Consider the following 6,939-nt stretch of genomic DNA (forward strand, 5'->3'; position numbering starts at 1 on the left):
TTTTTAGCAAAAGTAGTTTGGATTTTTTCAAAATCCACATCCAAATATTTGGATCAAGATTTAAATCCAATCCAAATATTTGGATCAAGTTCAAAATCCATAATCCATTTTTTATAAAAGAAATTTAAATTGAATCTTTTAAAACTTGTGTCATTAAGACCAACATGATTCAGTTCGTACAGGTCGTCAGGCACGACCCGTCTCAGTCCAGATCTTCGGGCCCATCCGGGTCGTTAGGCCCGTCGAGCCCGTTCAAGTCATCAGGCTCGTCGGGCCTGTTCGGGTCATCGGACCCGCCTAGCCTGTTCGGTTCTTCGGGCCCGTCTGGCCCGTTCGGGTCATCGAGCACGTTTGGCCAGTTTGGGTCTTTGGGCCTGCCTGACCCGTTCAGGTCTTTGGGCCTACCTGACCCGTTCGAGTCTTTGGGCCTGCCTGACCTATTTTGGTCGTTGGGCCTACCTAGCCCGTTCGGGTCTTTGGGTCTGCCTGCCCCGTTCGGGTCTTCAGGTCCGCTTGATCCGTTCGAGTCTTCGGGTCCGCCTGACCCGTTCGGGTCTTCGGGCCCGCCTGACCCGTTCGGGTCTTCGGGCCCGCCTTACCCATTCGATTCTTCGAGCCCGCCTTACTTGTTCGGGTCATCGGGCCCGCCTGACTCGTTCGGGTCTTCGGGCCCACCTGACCCGTTCGGGTCTTCGAGCCCGCTTGACCCATTCCGGTCATCAGGTCCGCTTGGCCCATTCGGGTCTTCAAGCCCGCTTGGCCCGTTCAGATTTTCAAACCTGCCTTGCCCGTTCGGGTCTTCGGGCCCACTTGGCCTATTCAGGTCTTCAGGCCCGTTTGGCTCGTTCGGGTCTTCGGGCCCACCTGGCTTTAGAGATGGCAAATAAACTCGTCCCCGTGGGTATTGCCCGAACCCGTCCCCGTTTTGATGGGGAATCCCCGCATTGACTGGGTATGGGTATGGGTATGGAGAATCCCCGACTTTTTCAGTTGGGTATGGGGATGGGTATGGGGATGTACATATACCCGCCATAATACCCGTCCCCGCCATATCTCCATTCTCGTTTAAAATATATATATATATATATATATATATATTTTTTTTTTTCTATTTTTTTTTCTTTTAATTATTTCATTTGTCATGAAACTCATTCTCATCTCCAATATATTTTTTATCTTATCATAACCTTTATGTAATTATGTTAAAATGATGTATGTTAATTAAAAAAAAATTATGCCTCACATTTGAATATTTATATTATTTTTTAATATTTTTATTTATTATAAATTTTCCTTTCACATGAGAATGTTTATACTCTCAATTTAAGATAATATAAAAAAATTCTTTACTTATTATTATTATTATTAATTTTTGTTTAATTTGAAGAACTCTTTTGTTTCATTAAAATAATTTTCGTTATTTTTCAACCATTAAGTATATATGTTGATATTTGAAAAGTTTTCTTAATTCTCTAAGATATTTTTTGTCTTATCATACCTTAGTTATACATTTGATTTCCTTTGTGTGATTTTTTTATAGTCTCTCAAATTATTTCTAAAACACACATTTGTTAGTTTTTTAATATTTTTATTTATAGTTTTTATTTTCATCATTTAGAATAATATTTCGATATATTCTATCTAATTATTTTTTATTTTATAACTCATTATTAATCATAATGTAATTTTTTCACTTTAAATTCTGTTTGAAGTGGTTAAAATTTTATATATATATATATATATATATATATATATATATAATGATATTTAGGAATAGTATATGATAATTCACTACAAGAAAAACATGAAATGGTGACTGATTTAGTCAGTAACCCATATCAGTCACTATTTTTCGTCATTGGTGGTAGTAGTTGATTTATTGTCTGAATCAATGACTAAATTAGTGACCGATTCAATGATCGAATCGGAACTTGATTTAGTGACCAATTTAATTACTAATTTATTTGTAATTTAATGACAAATTTTTTTGTCACTAATGATATTTCTATTTAATTTTAACCACTTCAAACATAATTTAATAATTAGTTCTCTAAGGTATTTTTCATTTTATCATACCTTAATTATACATTTGATTTCCTTTATGCAATTTCTTTCGATAGTCTTTCAAATTATTTCTAAAACACACATTTGTTAGTTTTTTAATATTTTTATTTATTGTTTATTTTCATCATGTAGAATAATATTTCGATATATTCTATCTAATTATTTGTTATTTTATAACTCACTATTAATCATACTGTAATTTTTTTCACTTTAATTGTATAAATAACTTTTATTTACTACAATATAAAAATTTAATGTAATTGCTATGAATATTTTTTTGTCACTATCCAACATATATTGAAGTTCAAAAGATACAAAATCTATGTCAAAATTTTATTATTATGTTTATTATTTGTTCTTTGTGTCATTTTGATCAAGTGATGTATTATAACTTTTATTAGTGTATAAAAAAGAGATTCATTATAATTTAAAAAATTGAAGTAAACAAACATTTAAAATATATTTTAATTTGAATATTTGTTTTCCTTTTATTATTATGTTTATTATTTGTTCTTTGTGTCATTTTGATCAAGTGATATATTATAACTTTTATTAGTGTATAAAAAAGAGATTCATTAGAATTTAAAAAATTGAAGTAAACAAACATTTAAAATATATTTTAATTTGAATATTTGTTTTCCTTTTATATTTTTTTGAAATATTTTTTAATTTTATCAACTAAGTTCATCAATGTTGTAGTTTGCAAATTTAATAAATGTTTTGGTTCACATGAAATTTTATTTGGTATTCTAATATAAAATGTAAACAATTATAATTTATTTTAAGGTATTTGACATTGAAGAAAATCCTCCTAATATTGAATATTTCATAATATTATGTTTTCTTTACCGTAATTTTTTTTCATTTATAAAAATTAATATTGAAGTAGTTAGAACACGGGTACGGGTATGGGTACGAGATTATACCCGTTACCCGGTGGGGATGGGGATGGGAAAAAAGTTTGATACCCGTTGGGTTTGGGTATGGGGATGGGGATGAATTTTTTATGCAGGGATGGGTATGGGATAGCGAAACCCGTCCCCGCCCCGCCCCGTTGCCATCCCTACCTGGCTTATCGGGTCATTAGGCTCGCTTGGCCCGTTCGGGTCATCGGGCTCACTTGAATTTTCTGGACCGTTGGGCCCGATCGACTCGTTTGGTTTGTCGGGCCGTATAGGTCGTCGAGCAAGGCCCGTCCGAGTCTGAATTTAGCCTAGTCCATCTCAACCTTTAGTCTAACCCAACTAAAAATTTAAATTGAAAGTTTGGATTAGATTTTTTGGATTATCCATATTTAAAAATCTTGATTTATAAAATGGATATCCAATCCATAAAATATATAAAATATAGATTAGATTGAAATCCAGATCCATTAAATGGATTTTAAATGATTGGATTTTTAATAAAATAGATTATAAATGGATTGGATTGAAGCAAAAGTGGATTGGATCAAGAAAAATTAGATTTTTTGCCCACTCCTATAAGCAATGGTGGCTTCAAACCTTTCATGAATAGTTATAATATTTTTTTCGACTAATCTAGAATTAGGAAATTCAGAACCAAGTAACCTTACTTTGTTTGCAATTTTGAGCAGTTTGTCAAATTACTATTTCACTATCTCGGATTCACTCATCCATTAAAACTCCCTAATTAGGTTTAGAATTTTCACTCCTTTAATCCTTTCATCTCCTTCATACTCCTTTTTCAAGAAATTCCATTCTTCAAAAGTTATTTTTTTCGTCATGATTCTGAGAAAGATTTCAATAGAGGCAATAACAAATTCTTGTGCCTTTGATTTTCATGATAATTTCTCCTTATTGATCTTCATCTGCACAATTGTCGGGTTTGTAGGTAATGAAAGAACTTTATAGTCCTCCTCCACTGCTTCCCATAAATCATTTATCTCAAGATGGGCCTCCATTCTTGTTGTCTAGAGACATGATAACCTTCATTATCAAAAACTAGTGGTGCCAGTGCGGTGAATGGCATTTATGAGTTCATATGAACAAAAAATTCATATAAAGTATTTCTCAATCAGATGTCTCTTATGAAGAGAGCTTGTATACCAAACGTTGGAGTTTTATAATGAAGGAATAAATTACGTAGGAAGTAAACAAGAAAGAAATTGTTATATGAAGTCTGTCTTTTATTGGACTGGCGAAGACTTTAAATACAACTGAAACTCAAACTGAAAACAAGAAAATAGGAACCACTACAAGAAAATTTTATTTTTGCTAGAGAAATTAGCGAAGGAAAACATTTGTAGCTAATCTCTAGCTAATTTGCGAGGGAATAGAGAAGGAATAAAATTGTAGCTGGTTCGTAGCAAAATAGCTACAAATTCACCATAACATATATTTGTAACTAATCCCTCACTAATTTGCTAGGAAATAGTGAATGAATAAATTTGTAGTTGGTTCGTAGCAAAATAGCTACAAATTTACCAGAAAATGTATTTGTAGCTAATCTCTCACTAATTTGCGAGTAAATAGTGAAGAAATAAAATTGTAACTTATTCATAGCAAAATAGCTACAAATTTACTATAACATGTATTTGTAGCTATTTCTTCTCAATTAAAATTATACTAAATTAAAAATTAAAATAATTTTTAATTGAAATATCTATTTTTTAAAATTTAAATATTTTAAAATTATATTTAATTTATATATTCTAAATTAATTTTAATTTAAATATATAAAATTGTTATTTTAAAACATAATTGTATATATTGAAATATAGAATATAAACATAAACATAAATATAAATATCAATAAATAGATTAGAATATATTTATCTCACAAAAATATAAAAGAATTCATAACAATCGAGTTATAATAAATATTTAGTAATATAACAAATCTTAATAATATAAACCTTAATCATTAACTAAAACTAAACAATAAAATATCACAAAAAAATTAGATATATAAACTTTAATTGTAGTAAAAGAATTATAAATTTAAGAAAATATAAACTAAAACAAGAAAAAATATACTTGATACTTTAACTAAAAAATTATCATATTTATAGTTTACAAAATTTTTAAAAATTTTCAATGTTTTATTTAAATTTGGTTATTTAGGAAAAATAGTTTTTATTTGTTTAATAAAAAAAATTATTTTTATTATCGGTTGATTTGGAAGGGTTATATGAAAGCGTTAGAAAGAGAGATTGTGTTAGGATTTTTTAACAGCTAACCACATTTATATTATTTTAATATTTTTAATCTTTTATACTTCTTTCTTCGTGGTTATTTTTTTCATAGATATGTTTCAGTGACCTTTCAAAGGATGAAAGAGAAACGCATTCGAGTGTGCGTGAAGATTAAACCATGGACGACGAACTGCTCGAGTTGTAGCGACAAATCGAGTATACACAGCAAGCCAAGTCGATCATTCGATTATCAGAGCGAAATGTCGTCGAATTGGTCCAAAAAATACTACAACTATTTCGAACTTCTTCACACCGTCTCCGGCAAAGAGTACATCATCCTCATACGCTCTATCTACTTCTTCTGTCGAATAGGTTTCATCGCTCGCAATTTTCGTTTTCGATGGATTTAGTCACCGATAATTGATTATATTCCCTCGCTTCATTCACTGAGTTGCGATAATGCTTAATCTTAATCAAATGTTTATTAAATCACTTGCGCATGTTGTTAGGATCAACTGAGGAATGAGATGGTGGCTGAGGTGAAGAGATTAGGGCGCGTTTCTTTGATTGATCTCACTTACTCTACTGGAGTTGACTTGTACTACATGAAGAAGCAGGCGCAGGAAAATATGTAATGCTTTTCATGTTTCTTTTCCTTTCTCTGTTTCATTATTGCCTTGGTAATGTCCGTTTGTGATCTGATTTATTTTCTTGTACTTATGCTTCAATCAGTACATCCCCTTCTGGTCAAACTCAGGCCAAGAAATCAATACATCAAGTAGTTACATTTGCTATTGCTGCCTTATGAAGGGAACCTGAAGAATGAACCACTGAATAAGATCCTTTATTGTGTTTTGTTTTGTTCCTGTCACAATGAGTACTAGAGTCTTTTCCAGTAAAAGTTTATTGAAATAAAGGTTTCTTATTTACCATATCGAGCAGGGTATATTTTCAAGTATGGATTACGACTCTTGCTTTTGTCACCATTGAATTGATAATTCTAACATAACTATCATCATCGCCTTTTGAACATAACTAGTTGGGGAAATTCAACTAGTTTTGGTGATGTTCTGTTTCAGTATTTGATGGTATAGGAAGTTTATTGAGTAGTTTCAGTAGCACAGTTTTCCTTTTCACCTTAGTCCTGTTTTTACTAACCTGACTTTGACTAACCTGACTAACCAGATTCCCTTTTGCTGACCAGTTTACACTAACAATTTGTTAAATAGTTCTAGCTTTTCATTTTGATTTTTAGTTCTGACTTAGTCTTGAATTTCTATTTTGCAGCTACCTATTAGAATTACATAGAGCCACGCTAGTTCTATATTATTTAGTTGGCTAGTTTTAATTTTCAGCTTTACTAGTGTTCAGTTTAGCTTGATAATCATAGGTAGTATTATAGTACTTTTTAATTCTAGTAATTAGTTTGTTATTGTTACTTTTAACATGTAAGAATAGTTAAATAGAATTTTAATTCACTGTTTTCAGTTTCAGCTTTAAATTTGTTTTGTTATATTAAGTTGTCCTAAGTAGTTGAAAATTGTTAGATGTTTAATGGAAATCCTACCCACACTCTAATAGAGAGGTAAATTTGAGATTGGTGAAGAGATGACCAAGTTGTGTCCAATACGGTACTAACTATTTGATTGACTAAGATATGAGTAGAAAACTTTACGTAAACAAAGAGATAGACTCAAATTAAATCTAAACCTCAATTTATC

This window comes from Vigna unguiculata, chromosome 3, assembly GCF_004118075.2.
Source record: "Vigna unguiculata cultivar IT97K-499-35 chromosome 3, ASM411807v1, whole genome shotgun sequence".
Lineage (NCBI taxonomy): Eukaryota > Viridiplantae > Streptophyta > Magnoliopsida > Fabales > Fabaceae > Vigna > Vigna unguiculata.